A 17464-nucleotide genomic window follows, 5' to 3' on the forward strand; every position below is an offset into this window, starting at 1 on the left:
GCATCCAAGTAGGCATGTCAGACAGTCCGTACGTATACTGGCAGGAAAAAGAGGCAATTTGGAGGCCCTTGCACAAACTGGCTTTATTCTACCTAAGTTGCCCTCCCACAAGTGTGTACTCCGAAAGAGTGTTTAGTGCCGCCGCTCACCTTGTCAGCAATCGGCGTACGAGGTTACTTCCAGAAAATGTGGAGAAGATGATGTTCATTAAAATGAATTATAATCAATTTCTCCGTGGAGACATTGACCAGCAGCAATTGCCTCCACAAAGTACACAGGAAGCTGAGATGGTGGATTCCAGTGGGGACGAATTGATAATCTGTGAGGAGGGGGATGTACACGGTGATGAATCGGAGGATGATGATGAGGTGGACATCTTGCCTCTATAGAGCCAGTTTGTGCAAGGAGAGATTAATTGCTTCTTTTTTGGTGGGGGTCCAAACCAACCCGTCATTTCAGTCACAGTCGTGTGGCAGACCCTGTCACTGAAATGATGGGTTGGTTAAAGTGTGCATGTCCTGTTTATACAACATAAGGGTGGGTGGGAGGGCCCAAGGCAATTCCACCTTGCACCTCTTTTTTCTTTTATTTTTCTTTGCGTCATGTGCTGTTTGGGGAGTGTTTTTTGGAAGGGCCATCCTGCGTGACACTGCAGTGCCACTCCTAGATGGGCCAGGTGTTTGTGTCGGCCACTTGGGTCGCTGAGCTTAGTCACACAGCTACCTCATTGCGCCTCTTTTTTTCTTTGCGTCATGTGCTGTTTGGGGAGTGTTTTTTGGAAGGGCCATCCTGCGTGACACTGCAGTGACACTCCTAGATGGGCCAGGTGTTTGTGTCGTCCACTTGGGTCGCTGAGCTTAGTCACACAGCTACCTCATTGCGCCTCTTTTTTTCTTTGCGTCATGTGCTGTTTGGGGAGGGTTTTTTGGAAGGGCCATCCTGCGTGACACTGCAGTGCCACTCCTAGATGGGCCAGGTGTTTGTGTCGGCCACTTGGGTCGCTGAGCTTAGTCACACAGCTACCTCATTGCGCCTCTTTTTTTCTTTGCGTCATGTGCTGTTTGGGGAGTGTTTTTGGAAGGGCCATCCTGCGTGACACTGCAGTGCCACTCCTAGATGGGCCAGGTGTTTGTGTCGGCCACTTGGGTCGCTGAGCTTAGTCACACAGCTACCTCATTGCACCTCTTTTTTTCTTTGCGTCATGTGCTGTTTGGGGAGTGTTTTTTGGAAGGGCCATCCTGCGTGACACTGCAGTGCCACTCCTAGATGGGCCAGGTGTTTGTGTCGGCCACTTGGGTCGCTGAGCTTAGTCACACAGCTACCTCATTGCGCCTCTTTTTTTCTTTGCGTCATGTGCTGTTTGGGGAGTGTTTTTTGGAAGGGCCATCATGCGTGACACTGCAGTGCCACTCCTAGATGGGCCAGGTGTTTGTGTCGGCCACTTGGGTCACTGAGCTTAGTCATCCAGCGACCTCGGTGCAAATTTTAGGACTAAAAATAATATTGTGAGGTGTGAGGTGTTAAGAATAGACTGAAAATGAGTGGAAATTATGGTTATTGAGGTTAATAATACTTTGGGATCAAAATGACTCCCAAATTCTATGATTTAAGCTGTTTTTTAGGGTTTTTTGAAAAAAATACCCGAATCCAAAACACACCCGAATCCGACAAAAAAAATTCGGTGAGGTTTAGCCAAAACGCGTTCGAACCCAAAACACGGCCGCGGAACCGAACCCAAAACCAAAACACAAAACCCGAAAAATTTCCGGTGCACATCTCTAGTGGCCATGCCATGTCACTGTGCAGGAGCCAGCACCGCTCACACACTAGTCTCCGGTGCAGCCCCCAACCCCCGGGACACCCGGAGCAACAAAATGTAGATTCAGGCCACCAGGCCACGCCCCTACCTATGAAACCATGCCTCCTTTTTACCATTGCGCTGCTTATCTGCGCGCACTGCATTACAATCTCCCTCGCCACCTCTCTGGGTGTCACCAGTGATAGTGACACCTCTGCCATGCTTGTAGCAGCTGGTCCTAAGATCTACGCCTCAAGCCCTGAGTGTTTGCCCTTGTGACTTGTTGATCATCATAGCAAAGCAGATGCTTACAGAAAACTGCAGGGGCTTAGATTGAAAATAAAAAAAATTGATGGGTATAAGGTAGAGAGGAGCGGGTTCGGTTCTCCGAGAACCGAATTCCCCACGAACTCCACGTGGTTTACACTGGTACGAGGTAGGCTCGGTTGTTCCCGCCTGACTCGGAAAACCTGAACAAGGGAAAATGTCATCATCCCGCTGTCGGATTCTCGCGAGATTCGGATTCCATATAAAGAGCTGCGCGTTGCCGCCATTTTTACTCGTGCATTGAAGAGAGAGCGGAGAGGACGTGGCTATGTTCTCTCAGTGGAAATCTCAATATCAGTGCTCAGTATCAGTGGATACTTATTGCTGCTCAGTAATACTAGTAGTGTGTCTCTCCTGCTCAGTGTCAGTTCTCAGTAGTATCCTCATCAGTGCTCAGTATCACTGCTCATTGTCTTGTGCTGCATTGTTGTGCTCAGCATACTACAGTACATTACTAATAGTCCAGTGCTGCATCTTGCTGCTCAGTGTCAGTTCTAGTATCCTCATCAGTGCTCACTATCACTGCTCATTGCATTGTGGTGTTCTGTATACTACAGTAACATAGTAATATAGTAACATATAGTAACATAGTTTTTGAGGTTGAATAGAGGCAAATTGCCCATCGTGTTCAACCTGTTTTAAGTTGTGATGATTCTACATACTTGCTGAATAATGTTTTATGACTAGTTAGCTACTACAACTCATGTTACCCCCGGATTAACCATGTTGATATTTTAAGTATTATAACCTTGGATAGCTTTTTCATTCAGAAATGTATCCATTCCTTTTTTAAATCCAATTACAGAGTCCGCCATTACCACCTTCCCTGGCAGGGAATTCCACATCCTGATTGCCCTAACAGTGAAGATCATAGTATCTCACCTGGCAGGTAAGTAGGAGTTGGGCCAGAGCTGTGGAGGATTGCTGCTCGGGCACCCCCTGTCAAGTGAAGGAGATCCAACTGAGGCAGCACAAGGGAACTCTCGAAAGAAGAACAAGGCTAGAGGAAGATCTGAGACAAAGAAATCTGACTTTTACCAGAGCTGACCAGAGGAAAGCACAAACACAGTCCCCCACTACCACAAATAATGCAGTCGAGTTTCCCACATTTGGGGAAATCACAGGGGTCAGCATACCCAGAATGCAATGAATGAACCTCACCCTGGGAGAACAATCTTCATGACCATGGTATCGCCTATGCAAAATAAGTATGATTTGGGATAGGGCTGGGGAGGGCCGCTGCTCAGGCACATCTCTGTCAAGTAAAGGAGATTCAACTGAGGCAGCACAAGGGAACTCTCATCTGGGGACAACAACTGCAGGGAGAACACATATTTTCAGATGAACATGGGAGGGCAGAAGGCTGCCTAATACTGAAGCACCCCCAAACAACAAACCAAATGCAACAACTAGTACAAGCATTCCTGGGGGAAGTTCTGCAGAAGACGGATTTGCATACGGTGATGTCATCCAAGCAGTGGGCCAAAGTTGTCTGGAACCCTCATCTGCATATGAAAAGAGAAAAGGGGTATGCAGGGCATGGCGGCCTTTTGCGGCGCTTGGATGACCCTTAGTTCGCATTAAACACCCCCACCCTCCTTCGGTGTGGGGCTCATGTTGACAATGCCCCAGCCCCTGAAGCATTCAAGCTGATTTCTTACAGCAGCTTGGCACTGTAACAGCTCCAGAGCTGCTCTGTAAGGCAAGTAAAAGGGTGTGTAGTTTGCATTGTGCATTGGAAGGCACAAAGTAAGCAGACAGGAGGAGAAGTCAGGATAGTGCACAAGGGTATAAAAGGGAGGGGCTCAAGAAAAAAGAAGTGGAAACAGACAGCAAACTAGGCTGGAGAGAGACCTGAGACAAAGAGATCTGAATTATACGAGAGCCGACCAGGGGAAACACAAATTATGCAGTCAAGTTTCCCACATTTGGGGAAATCGCAGGGGCAGCACACCCAGAGTGCAATGGGTGAGCCTTGCCCTGGGAGAAGCACCTTCATGATCATAGTATCTCACCTGGCAGGTAAGTAGGAGTTGGGCTTGAGCTGGGGAGGGTCGCTGCTCGGGCACCCCCCTGTCAAGTGAAGGAGATCCAACTGAGGCAGCACAAGGGAACTCTCGAAAGAAGAACAAGGCTAGAGGAAGATCTGAAACAAAGAAATCTGACTTTTACCAGAGCTGACCAGAGGAAAACACAAACACAGTCCCCCACTACCACAAATAATGCAGTCGAGTTACCCACATTTGGGGAAATCACAGGGGTCAGCATACCCAGAATGCAATGAATGAACCTCACCCTGGGAGAATAATCTTCATGACCATGGTATCTCCTATGCAAAATAAGTATGATTTGGGATAGGGCTGGGGAGGGCCGCTGCTCAGGCACATCTCTGTCAAGTAAAGGAGATTCAACTGAGGCAGCACAAGGGAACTCTCATCTGGGGACAACAACTGCAGGGAGAACACATATTTTCAGATGAACATGGGAGGGCAGAAGGCTGCCTAATACTGAAGCACCCCCAAACAACAAACCAAATGCAACAACTAGTGCAAGCATTCCTGGGGGAAGGCCTGCCGCAGATGGATTTGCATATGGTGATGTCATCCAAGCAGTGGGTCAAAGTTGGCTACAACCTTCGTCTGCATATGAAAAGAGAAAAGGGGCGTGCAGGGCATGGCGGCCTTTTGCGGTGCTTGGATGACCCTTAGTTTGCATTAAACACCCCCACCCTCCTTCGGTGTGGGTCTCATGTTGGCCATGCCCCAGCCCCTGAAGCATTCAAGCTGATTTCTTGCAGCAGCATGGCACTGTAACAGCTCCAGAGCTGCTCTGTAAGGCAAGTAAAAGGGTGTGGGCCCTGCAGCACTACCTGTAGTTTGCATTGTGCATTGGAAGGCACAAAGTAAGCAGACAGGAGGAGAAGTCAGGATAGTGCACAAGGGTATAAAAGGGAGGGGCTCAAGAAAAAAGAAGTGGAAACAGACAGCAAACTAGGCTGTAGAGAGACCTGAGACAAAGAGATCTGAATTATACGAGAGCCGACCAGGGGAAACACAAATTCTGCAGTCAAGTTTCCCACATTTGGGGAAATCGCAGGGGCAGCACACCCAGAGTGCAATGGGTGAGCCTTGCCCTGGGAGAAGCACCTTCATGATCATAGTATCTCACCTGGCAGGTAAGTAGGAGTTGGGCTAGAGCTGTGGAGGGTCGCTGCTCGGGCACCCCCCTGTCAAGTGAAGGAGATCCAACTGAGGCAGCACAAGGGAACTCTCGAAAGAAGAACAAGGCTAGAGGAAGATCTGAGACAAAGAAATCTGACTTTTACCAGAGCTGACCAGAGGAAAACACAAACACAGTCCCCCACTACAACAAATAATGCAGTCGAGTTACCCACATTTGGGGAAATCACAGGGGTCAGCATACCCAGAATGCAATGAATGAACCTCACCCTGGGAGAACAATCTTCATGACCATGGTATCTCCTATGCAAAATAAGTATGATTTGGGATAGGGCTGGGGAGGGCCGCTGCTCAGGCACATCTCTGTCAAGTAAAGGAGATTCAACTGAGGCAGCACAAGGGAACTCTCATCTGGGGACAACAACTGCAGGGAGAACACATATTTTCAGATGAACATGGGAGGGAAGAAGGCTGCCTAATACTGAAGCACCCCCAAACAACAAACCAAATGCAACAACTAGTGCAAGCATTCCTGGGGGAAGGCCTGCAGCAGATGGATTTGCATATGGTGATGTCATCCAAGCAGTGGGTCAAAGTTGGCTTCAACCCTCGTCTGCATATGAAAAGAGAAAAGGAGCGTGCAGGGCATGGCGGCCTTTTGCGGCGCTTGGATGACCCCTAGTTCGCATTAAACACCTCCACCCTCCTTCGGTGTGGGGCTCATGTTGGCTATGCCCCAGCCCCTGAAGCATACAAGCTGATTTCTTGCAGCAGCTGGGCACTGTAACAGCTCTAGAGCTGCTCTGTACGGCAAGTAAAAGGGTGTGGGCCCTGCAGCACTACCTGTAGTTTGCATTGTGCATTGGAAGGCACAAAGTAAGCAGACGGGAGAAGTCAGGATAGTGCGCAAGGGCATAGAAGGGAGCAGCTCAAGAAAAGAGAAGTGGAAACAGACAGCAAACTAGGCTGGAGAGAGACCTGAGACAAAGAGATCTGAATTATACGAGAGCCGACCAGGGGAAACACAAATTATGCAGTCAAGTTTCCCACATTTGGGGAAATCTGTCACCAGAAGAGCAATGCAAAATGTACAAGTGATATATTAAAATCATCTTCCATCTTGAATTTCAATGATGCATTGGGACAACAATTTTGTGAGAAACATCTTCACCCATAAAGAAAGATTTTCTTAATTCCTTATCTGTGTGCTGATTAGATATTACCTTGTTTTCACATTAAACAGACTTCCACATGAGAAAGCAGCAAGGATGCAGTAACGTTTATGTTTCCTGGTGTCAACCTGTATTATTTCAGTAGACATTGAAATGAGGATGCATCTTGCTGCCTTTCCAATGTAGCAAGTTTAATTCAGTAATAGGTGAAAAAACATTCCTACAAAGGTGTTAATCAGAGACTTGGCTTTGTGGACACTTTTCAGAGAGCAAATTTGTTAGCATAAAAATAAAGTCAGAAAATGAAGAGCTGTTTAATCACTCAATTGGACTTTTCTGCCAGCATAATTTTTTTTTCTCTGCAACCCACTGCTAAATTGTGCTTCCTAGCTGTTTTTTATAAAATCACTTAATCAAATCTAACTCTGATTACATCAGAGAAGGCCAGGTACCCTACACCATAAGAGGGGGTTTGAAATTTTGACTTGTCTACTTAAAGATCACCAAAATCTGATCACAAGGTCAATTACATCCCTGGGTGGGATTGAACCACCAACCTTTTGGTTAATAGCCAAACATGCTAACCGATTGCACCACAGAGACACCTCGTAAAAGTCCATTCTGACAAAGGCTAATAAGCATTCATCTAGAACGTTTCCTAGAAAAACTTTAAAAAGTCAATAATCTGGAGAGTTTTTGTAAGAAACACATTGCTACTTTCCCATGATGAGTGAGTGCTTCAGGATCTCTTGCACTTACATGAGCAGCAGAGTACTGCAACGGAAGCATGCTGGGCCCATAACCCAGAGGTAGGCAGATTGAAACTATCTTCTGCTATATGCATTGTTTTTTGTTAATTAAAGTAATCCAAAACTGGGATTGATATTTTGGCTCTTTTATTTTTACTTAAAGTACAATAACTTTTACCATTTTAATTTGTTTTAATAGTATATTGACAGTATTGTTTTCTTTCAAAAATCCACTTAATTTTCTTTACCCTATTATTAAAATGGTAATTGACAAAAACAAACTACATTGTCACCAGAAGAGCAGTACAAAATGTACAAGTGATATATTAAAATCATCATTCCAGCTTGAATTTCAATGATGCTTTGGTGCAACAATTTTGTGAGAAACATCTTCACCCATAAAGAAAGATTTTCTTAATTCCTTACCTGTGTGCTGATTAGATATCACCTTGTTTTCACATTAAACAGACTTCCCCATGAGGAAGCAGCAAGGATGCAGTGACGTTTATGTTTCCTGGTGTCAACCTGTATTATTTCAGTAGACATTGAAATGAGGATGCATCTTGCTGCCTTTCCAATGAAGCAAGTTTAATTCAGTAATAGGTGAAAAACCATTCCTACAAAGGTGTTAATCAGAGACTTTACTTTGTGGACACTTTTCAGAGAGCAAATTTGTTAGCATAAACATAAAATCAGAAAATGAAGAGCTGTTTAATCACTCAATTGGACTTTTCTGCCAGCATAGTTTTTTTTCTCTGCAACCCACTGCTAAATTGTGCTTCCTAGCTGTTTTTTATAAAATCACTTAATCAAATCTAACTCTGATTACATCAGAGAAGGCCAGGTACCCTACACCATAAAAGGGAGTTTGACATTTTGACTTGTCTACTTAAAGATTACCAAAATCTAATCACAAGGTCAATTACATCCATGGGTGGGATTGAACCACCAACCTTTTGGTTAATAGCCAAACATGCTAACCGATTGCACCACAGAGACACCTCGTAAAAGTATATACTGACAAAGGCTAATAAGCATTCATCTAGAACGTTTCCTAGAAAAACTTTAAAAAGTCAATAATCTGGAGAGTTTTTGTAAGAAACACATTGGTACTTTCCCATGATGAGTGAGTGCTTCAGGATCTCTTGCACTTACATGAGCAGCAGAGTACTGCAACGGAAGCATGCTGGGCCCATAACCCAGAGGTAGGCAGATTGAAACTATCCTCTGCTATATGCATTGTTTTTTGTTAATTAAAGTAATCCAAAACTGGGATTGATATTTTGGCTCTTTTATTTTTACTTAAAGTACAATAACTTTTACCATTTTAATTTGTTTTAATAGTATATTGACAGTATTGTTTTCTTTCAAAAATCCACTTAATTTTCTTTACCCTATTATTAAAATGGTAATTGACAAAAACAAACTACATTGTCACCAGAAGAGCAGTACAAAATGTACAAGTGATATATTAAAATCATCTTTCCAGCTTGAATTTCAATGATGCTTTGGTGCAACAATTTTGTGAGAAACATCTTCACCCATACCCAAGACTTACTAGGCTGAATATGTATACACTAGAAAAGAGGTGCCTAAGAGGAGATATTATTAATATCTTCAAATATGTAAAGATACATAACAAAGAGTTATCAGAGGAATTATTTAATAAAAGAACACGTGGTCACTCGCTGCGACTGGAGGAAATTCAGAATGCAATGGAGGAAAGGGTTCTTCACTGTTAGGGCAATCAGGATGTGGAATTCCCTGCCAGGGAAGGTGGTAATGGCGGACTCTGTAATTGGATTTAAAAAAGGAATGGATACATTTCTGAATGAAAAAGCTATCCAAGGTTATAATACTTAAAATATCAACATGGTTAATCCGGGGGTAACATGAGTTATAGTAGTTAACTAGTCATAAAACATTATTCAGCAAGTATGTAGAATCATCACAACTTAAAACAGGTTGAACACGATGGGCAATTTGCCTCTATTCAACCTCAAAAACTATGTTACTATATGTTACTATATTACTGTAGTATACAGAACACCACAATGCAATGAGCAGTGATAGTGAGCACTGATGAGGATACTAGAACTGACACTGAGCAGCAAGATGCAGCACTGGACTATTAGTAATGTACTGTAGTATGCTGAGCACCACAATGCAGCACAAGACAATGAGCAGTGATACTGAGCACTGATGAGGATACTACTGAGAACTGACACTGAGCAGGAGAGACACACTACTAGTATTACTGAGCAGCAATAAGTAACCACTGATACTGAGCACTGATATTGAGATTTCCACTGAGAGAACATAGCCACGTCCTCTCCGCTCTCTCTTCAATGCACGAGTAAAAATGGCGGCAACGCGCAGCTCTATATATAATATCCGAATCTCGCGAGAATCCGACAGCGGGATGATGACATTTTCCCTTGTTCAGGTTTTCCGAGTCAGGCGGGAACAACCGAGCCTGCCTCAGACCAGTGTAAACCACGTGGAGTTCGTGGGGAATTCGGTTCTCGGAGAACCGAACCCGCTCCTCTCTACCTTATACCCATCAATTTTTTTTATTTTCAATCTAAGCCCCTGCAGTTTTCTGTAAGCATCTGCTTCGCTATGATGATCAACAAGTCACAAGGGCAAACACTCAGGGCTTGAGGCATAGATCTTTGGACCAGCTGCTACAAGCATGGCAGAGGTGTCACTATCACTGGTGACACCCAGAGAGGTAACGAGGGAGATTGTAATGCAGTGCGTGCAAATAAGCAGCGCAATGGTAAAAAGGAGGCATGATTTCATAGGTAGGGGCGTGGCCTGGTGGCCTGAATCTACATTTTGTTGCTCCGGGTGTCCCGGGGGTTGGGGGCTGCACCCGGGGACTAGTGTGTAAGCGGTGCTGGCTCCTGCACAGTGACAGGGCATGGCCACCCAGTATGACACCTCCCTTCTTGACCATGCTGTAATTGCAGTCGCACTGCAGTTCAGCGTGATCATAAACAATGGTGTAGCCTCCTGCTGGTGCAGACTGTATGTGCGCGCAGGAAGCCGCCACCATTTTTGTGATCACAGCGGCTGAATGTGATGTCATACAGCCGCTGTGACCACGCCCCCTGTGTCTCCTCCATTGCAGACCCCATTTTGAAGCCTTGCCCCCGCACTGCTCCATCCCTGACTTGGAAATGGAGTGTTGCTGACCCCACTCTCCCCCCCTGCCCCGATTGACAGGCAGAGGCGATCGCATGCAGGCACATGCGTATGCTCTTAGCAATTTTTGCAGTTGGATTGCTTATTGTGATTGCAATCCAACCTGAATCAGGCCCTATTACCTATCACATAGCGCTGCGGGCAGTACAAAATTGGGTTAATATAGGAGAAAAACCCCCAGACCTGTGCTCCTTAACTGTACCTGGTGGCTAGTGGAGCGGCTGCCCAGTAATCAGTGTCCACCCCAGTGCGCACACGGCCCACCCCCTACGGCCACGCTCCCCTTAATCAGCGGCCTCGTGATCCGGAAGGGCGGTGTGTGTGTGACTGACCTTAGGAAGAAACCGGAGCCTCCGCTGCAGTGACCCAGCAACCAGGGCACGGGAGTATACAGCGCCGCTGGGAGTGATGAAGCTGCAGTAAAGATGTCTATTAGACCTAGCCTGCTGCAGCCCTTGTAGATTCTCATAAAACAAGTTCTTCTTTTCTTGTCAAAATTAATAGCTAAGAATAGGCTGCCTGAGGCAGGCCCCTGTTAAGTGGCCTGCTACTGAAGGCACCAACTACAAACTGAGCTCCCTGTTCATGGAAGCGGGGTTATAGAGGAGGATGCGCTGAGCATCTTGGGAACAGTCAAAAGCTTTGAGCCGGTTGGTGCCTCAGATCAAGATCCTACTCTACACCCCAATGTGAATCCTTGTGGAGTCCAGTGTACCCCACAGAAGAAATTAATGTGTCACACCCATTGGCAGCAACCTTAGAATAGCTGCTGACGGGCACAATTGAGAAAGGAAGGGGGGGGGCATTTGAATCCAGCACATAGATGCAATTCAAATATGTAATTTGTACCTTCCTATTTTAAAATATAATGGATGAACCTCACCCTGTGAGAACAATCTTCATGATCAAGAGATCTAATATGTAAAATAAGTATGAGTTGGGATAGGGCTGGGGAGGGTGGCAGCTCGGGCAGCCCCTCCCCCGTCAAGTTAAGGAGATTCAACTGAGGAAGCACAAGGGAACTCTCGTTTGGGGACAACAACTGCAGGGAGACCACATCTTTTCAGATGAACATGGGAGGGCGGAAGGCTGCCTAATACTGAAGCACCATCAAATATCAAACCATATCCAACAACTAGTACAAGCATTCCTGGGGGAAGGTCTGCAGCAGACGGATTTGCATACGGTGATGTCATCCAAGCAGTGGGCCAAAGTTGGCTGGAACCCTCATCTGCATATAAAAAGAGAAAAGGGGCATGCAGGGCATGGCGGCCTTTTGCAGTGCTTGGATGACCCCTAGTTCGCATTAAACACCCCCACCCTCCTTTGGTGTGGGGCTCATGTTGGCCATGCCCCATCCCCTGAAGCATTCATGCTGATTTCTTGCAGCAGCTGGGCACTGTAACAGCTCCAGAGCTGCTCTGTAAGGCAAGTAAAAGGGTGTGGGCCCTGCAGCACCACCTGTAGTTCGCATTGTGCGTTGGAAGGCACAAAGTAGGCAGACGGGAGGAGAAGTCAGGATAGTACACAAGGGCATCCTTTTCTCTTAGTCCGTAAAGGATGCTGGGGTCACATTAAGAACCATGGGGTATAGACGGGATCCGCAAGAGACATGGGCACTTTAAGACTTTCAAAGGGTGTGAACTGGCTCCTCCCTCTATGCCCCTCCTCCAGACTCCAGTTATAGGAACTGTGCCCAGGGAGACGGACATTTCGAGGAAAGGATTTATTGTTAAACTAAGGTGAGCATCTTACCAGCTCACACCTTAAGCATGCCGCAGAACGTGGCAGAACGTGGCATTCAACAGAACACAAGCCAACGGCATGAACAATTGCAGCAAGAAGGCCAGGTACCCTACACCATAACAGGGGTTTTCGAAATTTTGACTTGTCTACTTAAGGATCACCAAAATCTGATAACAAGGTCAATTACATCCCTGGGTGGGATTGAACCACAAACCTTTTGGTTAATAGCCGTACACACTAACTGATTGCGCCACAGCGACACTTTGCAAAAGTACTTACTGACAAAGGCTAATAAGCATTCTCATGCTGCTTTCTCATGTGGAAGTCTGTTTAATGTGAAAACAAGGTGATATCTAATTAGCACACAGGTAAGGAATTAAGAAAATCTTTATTTAAGGGTGAAGATGTTTCTCACAAAATTGTTGCCCCAATGCATCATTGAAATTCAAGCTGGAAAGATGATTTTAATATATCACTTGTACATTTTGTATTGCTCTTCTGGTGACAATGTAGTTTGTTTTTGTCAATTACCATTTTAATAATAGGGTAAAGAAAATTAAGTGGATTTTTGAAAGAAAACAATACTGTCAATATACTATTAAAACAAATTAAAATGGTAAAAGTTATTGTACTTTAAGTAAAAATAAAAGCTAAAATATCAATCCCAGTTTTGGATTACTTTAAATGGACTGCAGATCTCTCTTGGCCTGGACCTATGGGGGTCAAATGCAGGACATTGCATGTCAGCCATGTTGTCACATCTCGGCTGAAAGAATACAAAATTATATATATACAGTCACTTGAAAACATTATTGGTGATTATTCCTGCAGGTAATCACCACACCTTAGATCACATATAATTTGTGATCCTCCTTTCTCTATTCAAACGTGACAGCAAGGCTCACCCATTGCACTCTGGGTGTGCTGCTCCTGCGATTTCCCCAAATGTGGGAAACTTGACTGCATAATTTGTGTTTCCCCTGGTCGGCTCTCGTATAATTCAGATCTCTTTGTCTCAGGTCTCTCTCCAGCCTAGTTTGCTGTCTGTTTCCACTTCTCTTTTCTTGAGCTGCTCCCTTCTATGCCCTTGCGCACTATCCTGACTTCTCCCGTCTGCTTACTTTGTGCCTTCCAATGCACAATGCAAACTACAGGTAGTGCTGCAGGGCCCACACCCTTTTACTTGCCGTACAGAGCAGCTCTGGAGCTGTTACAGAGCCCAGCTACTGCAAGAAATCAGCTTGAATGCTTCAGGGGCTGAGGCATAGCCAACATGAGCCCCACACCGAAGGAGGGTGGAGGTGTTTAATGCGGACTAGGGGTCATCCAAGCGCCGCAAAAGGCCGCCATGCCCTGCACGCCCCTTTTCTCTTTTCACATGCAGACGAGGGTTGAAGCCAACTTTGACCCACTGCTTGGATGACATCACCATATGCAAATCCATCTGCTGCAGGCCTTCCCCCAGGAATGCTTGCACTAGTTGTTGCATTTGGTTTGTTGTTTGGGGGTGCTTCAGTATTAGGCAGCCTTCTTCCCTCCCATGTTCATCTGAAAATATGTGTTCTCCCTGCAGTTGTTGTCCCCAGATGAGAGTTCCCTTGTGCTGCCTCAGTTGAATCTCCTTTACTTGACAGAGATGTGCCTGAGCAGCGGCCCTCCCCAGCCCTATCCCAAATCATACTTATTTTGCATAGGAGATACCATGGTCATGAAGATTGTTCTCCCAGGGTGAGGTTCATTCATTGCATTCTGGGTATGCTGACCCCTGTGATTTCCCCAAATGTGGGTAACTCGACTGCATTATTTGTTGTAGTGGGGGACTGTGTTTGTGTTTTCCTCTGGTCAGCTCTGGTAAAAGTCAGATTTCTTTGTCTCAGATCTTCCTCTAGCCTTGTTCTTCTTTCGAGAGTTCCCTTGTGCTGCCTCAGTTGGATCTCCTTCACTTGACAGGGGGGTGCCCGAGCAGCGACCCTCCCCAGCTCTAGCCCAACTCCTACTTACCTGCCAGGTGAGATACTATGATCATGAAGGTGCTTCTCCCAGGGCAAGGCTCACCCATTGCACTCTGGGTGTGCTGCCCCTGCGATTTCCCCAAATGTGGGAAACTTGACTGCAGAATTTGTGTTTCCCCTGGTCGGCTCTCGTATAATTCAGATCTCTTTGTCTCAGGTCTCTCTACAGCCTAGTTTGCTGTCTGTTTCCACTTCTTTTTTCTTGAGCCCCTCCCTTTTATACCCTTGTGCACTATCCTGACTTCTCCTCCTGTCTGCTTACTTTGTGCCTTCCAATGCACAATGCAAACTACAGGTAGTGCTGCAGGGCCCACACCCTTTTACTTGCATTACAGAGCAGCTCTGGAGCTGTTACAGTGCCAAGCTGCTGCAAGAAATCAGCTTGAATGCTTCAGGGGCTGGGGCATGGCCAACATGAGACCCACACCGAAGGAGGGTGGGGGTGTTTAATGCAAACTAAGGGTCATCCAAGCACCGCAAAAGGCCGCCATGCCCTGCACGCCCCTTTTCTCTTTTCATATGCAGACGAAGGTTGAAGCCAACTTTGACCCACTGCTTGGATGACATCACCATATGCAAATCAATCTGCGGCAGGCCTTCCCCCAGGAATGCTTGCACTAGTTGTTGCATTTGGTTTGTTGTTTGGGGGTGCTTCAGTATTAGGCAGAAGGCCCTCCCATGTTCATCTGAAAATATGTGTTCTCCCTGCAGTTGTTGTCCCAGATGAGAGTTCCCTTGTGCTGCCTCAGTTGAATCTCCTTTACTTGACAGAGATGTGCCTGAGCAGCGGCCCTCCCCAGCCCTATCCCAAATCATACTTATTTTGCATAGGAGATACCATGGTCATGAAGATTATTCTCCCAGGGTGAGGTTCATTCATTGCATTCTGGGTATGCTGACCCCTGTGATTTCCCCAAATGTGGGTAACTCGACTGCATTATTTGTGGTAGTGGGGGACTGTGTTTGTGTTTTCCTCTGGTCAGCTCTGGTAAAAGTCAGATTTCTTTGTTTCAGATCTTCCTCTAGCCTTGTTCTTCTTTCGAGAGTTCCCTTGTGCTGCCTCAGTTGGATCTCCTTCACTTGACAGGGGGGTGCCCGAGCAGCGACCCTCCCCAGCTCAAGCCCAACTCCTACTTACCTGCCAGGTGAGATACTATGATCATGAAGGTGCTTCTCCCAGGGCAAGGCTCACCCATTGCACTCTGGGTGTGCTGCCCCTGCGATTTCCCCAAATGTGGGAAACTTGACTGCATAATTTGTGTTTCCCCTGGTCGGCTCTCGTATAATTCAGATCTCTTTGTCTCAGGTCTCTCTCCAGCCTAGTTTGCTGTCTGTTTCCACTTCTTTTTTCTTGAGCCCCTCCCTTTTATACCCTTGTGCACTATCCTGACTTCTCCTCCTGTCTGCTTACTTTGTGCCTTCCAATGCACAATGCAAACTACACACCCTTTTACTTGCCTTACAGAGCAGCTCTGGAGCTGTTACAGTGCCAAGCTGCTGTAAGAAATCAGCTTGAATGCTTCAGGGGCTGGGGCATTGGCAACATGAGCCCCACACCGAAGGAGGGTGGGGGTGTTTAATGCGAACTAAGGGTCATCCAAGCGCCGCAAAAGGCCGCCATGCCCTGCATACCCCTTTTCTCTTTTCATATGCAGATGAGGGTTCCAGCCAACCTTGGCCCACTGCTTGGATGACATCACCGTATGCAAATCCGTCTTCTGCAGAACTTCCCCCAGGAATGCTTGTACTAGTTGTTGCATTTGGTTTGTTGTTTGGGGGTGCTTCAGTATTAGGCAGCCTTCTGCCCTCCCATGTTCATCTGAAAATATGTGTTCTCCCTGCAGTTGTTGTCCCAGATGAGAGTTCCCTTGTGCTGCCTCAGTTGAATCTCCTTTACTTGACAGAGATGTGCCTGAGCAGCGGCCCTCCCCAGCCCTATCCCAAATCATACTTATTTTGCATAGGAGATACCATGGTCATGAAGATTATTCTCCCAGGGTGAGGTTCATTCATTGCATTCTGGGTATGCTGACCCCTGTGATTTCCCCAAATGTGGGTAACTCGACTGCATTATTTGTGGTAGTGGGGGACTGTGTTTGTGTTTTCCTCTGGTCAGCTCTGGTAAAAGTCAGATTTCTTTGTTTCAGATCTTCCTCTAGCCTTGTTCTTCTTTCGAGAGTTCCCTTGTGCTGCCTCAGTTGGATCTCCTTCACTTGACAGGGGGGTGCCCGAGCAGCGACCCTCCCCAGCTCAAGCCCAACTCCTACTTACCTGCCAGGTGAGATACTATGATCATGAAGGTGCTTCTCCCAGGGCAAGGCTCACCCATTGCACTCTGGGTGTGCTGCCCCTGCGATTTCCCCAAATGTGGGAAACTTGACTGCATAATTTGTGTTTCCCCTGGTCGGCTCTCGTATAATTCAGATCTCTTTGTCTCAGGTCTCTCTCCAGCCTAGTTTGCTGTCTGTTTCCACTTCTTTTTTCTTGAGCCCCTCCCTTTTATACCCTTGTGCACTATCCTGACTTCTCCTCCTGTCTGCTTACTTTGTGCCTTCCAATGCACAATGCAAACTACACACCCTTTTACTTGCCTTACAGAGCAGCTCTGGAGCTGTTACAGTGCCAAGCTGCTGTAAGAAATCAGCTTGAATGCTTCAGGGGCTGGGGCATTGGCAACATGAGCCCCACACCGAAGGAGGGTGGGGGTGTTTAATGCGAACTAAGGGTCATCCAAGCGCCGCAAAAGGCCGCCATGCCCTGCATACCCCTTTTCTCTTTTCATATGCAGATGAGGGTTCCAGCCAACCTTGGCCCACTGCTTGGATGACATCACCGTATGCAAATCCGTCTTCTGCAGAACTTCCCCCAGGAATGCTTGTACTAGTTGTTGCATTTGGTTTGTTGTTTGGGGGTGCTTCAGTATTAGGCAGCCTTCTGCCCTCCCATGTTCATCTGAAAATATGTGTTCTCCCTGCAGTTGTTGTCCCCAGATGAGATTTCCCTTGTGCTGCCTCAGTTGAATCTCCTTTACTTGACAGAGATGTGCCTGAGCAGCGGCCCTCCCCAGCCCTATCCCAAATCATACTTATTTTGCATAGGCGATACCATGGTCATGAAGATTGTTCTCCCAGGGTGAGGTTCATTCATTGCATTCTGGGTATGCTGACCCCTGTGATTTCCCCAAATGTGGGAAACTCGACTGCATTATTTGTGGTAGTGGGGGACTGTGTTTGTGCTTTCCTCTGGTCAGCTCTGGTAAAAGTCAGATTTC

The 17464-nt window shown here is 46.5% G+C and overlaps 13 non-coding genes across 13 annotated transcripts; 7 read left to right on the top strand and 6 right to left on the bottom strand.

Moving 5' to 3' along the window:
- Window positions 1-3173: 3173 nt before the first annotated feature.
- Window positions 3174-3337, bottom strand: LOC135021388 (U1 spliceosomal RNA). The gene has a single exon (XR_010218640.1). It is a non-coding gene; the product is annotated as a U1 spliceosomal RNA (small nuclear RNA).
- Window positions 3338-3992: 655 nt separating this feature from the next.
- On the bottom strand, window positions 3993-4155 carry LOC135021475 (U1 spliceosomal RNA). Its single transcript, XR_010218725.1, has one exon. It is a non-coding gene; the product is annotated as a U1 spliceosomal RNA (small nuclear RNA).
- Window positions 4156-4307: 152 nt separating this feature from the next.
- Window positions 4308-4471, bottom strand: LOC135021430 (U1 spliceosomal RNA). The gene has a single exon (XR_010218681.1). It is a non-coding gene; the product is annotated as a U1 spliceosomal RNA (small nuclear RNA).
- A 674-nt stretch (window positions 4472-5145) lies between these two features.
- Window positions 5146-5308, bottom strand: LOC135021521 (U1 spliceosomal RNA). The gene has a single exon (XR_010218758.1). It is a non-coding gene; the product is annotated as a U1 spliceosomal RNA (small nuclear RNA).
- Window positions 5309-5460: 152 nt separating this feature from the next.
- On the bottom strand, window positions 5461-5624 carry LOC135021418 (U1 spliceosomal RNA). The gene has a single exon (XR_010218669.1). It is a non-coding gene; the product is annotated as a U1 spliceosomal RNA (small nuclear RNA).
- Window positions 5625-7005: 1381 nt separating this feature from the next.
- TRNAN-AUU (transfer RNA asparagine (anticodon AUU)) lies at window positions 7006-7079 on the bottom strand. Its single transcript has one exon. It is a non-coding gene; the product is annotated as a tRNA-Asn (tRNA).
- A 6779-nt stretch (window positions 7080-13858) lies between these two features.
- On the top strand, window positions 13859-14022 carry LOC135021419 (U1 spliceosomal RNA). The gene has a single exon (XR_010218670.1). It is a non-coding gene; the product is annotated as a U1 spliceosomal RNA (small nuclear RNA).
- A 152-nt stretch (window positions 14023-14174) lies between these two features.
- Window positions 14175-14337, top strand: LOC135021522 (U1 spliceosomal RNA). The gene has a single exon (XR_010218759.1). It is a non-coding gene; the product is annotated as a U1 spliceosomal RNA (small nuclear RNA).
- A 670-nt stretch (window positions 14338-15007) lies between these two features.
- On the top strand, window positions 15008-15171 carry LOC135021431 (U1 spliceosomal RNA). Its single transcript, XR_010218682.1, has one exon. It is a non-coding gene; the product is annotated as a U1 spliceosomal RNA (small nuclear RNA).
- Window positions 15172-15323: 152 nt separating this feature from the next.
- LOC135021476 (U1 spliceosomal RNA) lies at window positions 15324-15486 on the top strand. The gene has a single exon (XR_010218726.1). It is a non-coding gene; the product is annotated as a U1 spliceosomal RNA (small nuclear RNA).
- A 654-nt stretch (window positions 15487-16140) lies between these two features.
- LOC135021432 (U1 spliceosomal RNA) lies at window positions 16141-16304 on the top strand. The gene has a single exon (XR_010218683.1). It is a non-coding gene; the product is annotated as a U1 spliceosomal RNA (small nuclear RNA).
- Window positions 16305-16456: 152 nt separating this feature from the next.
- Window positions 16457-16619, top strand: LOC135021477 (U1 spliceosomal RNA). The gene has a single exon (XR_010218727.1). It is a non-coding gene; the product is annotated as a U1 spliceosomal RNA (small nuclear RNA).
- A 655-nt stretch (window positions 16620-17274) lies between these two features.
- LOC135021389 (U1 spliceosomal RNA) lies at window positions 17275-17438 on the top strand. Its single transcript, XR_010218641.1, has one exon. It is a non-coding gene; the product is annotated as a U1 spliceosomal RNA (small nuclear RNA).
- The last annotated feature ends 26 nt before the right edge of the window (window positions 17439-17464 follow it).

This window comes from Pseudophryne corroboree, unplaced genomic scaffold (genome assembly GCF_028390025.1).
Source record: "Pseudophryne corroboree isolate aPseCor3 unplaced genomic scaffold, aPseCor3.hap2 scaffold_370, whole genome shotgun sequence".
Classification (NCBI taxonomy): Eukaryota; Metazoa; Chordata; class Amphibia; order Anura; family Myobatrachidae; genus Pseudophryne; species Pseudophryne corroboree.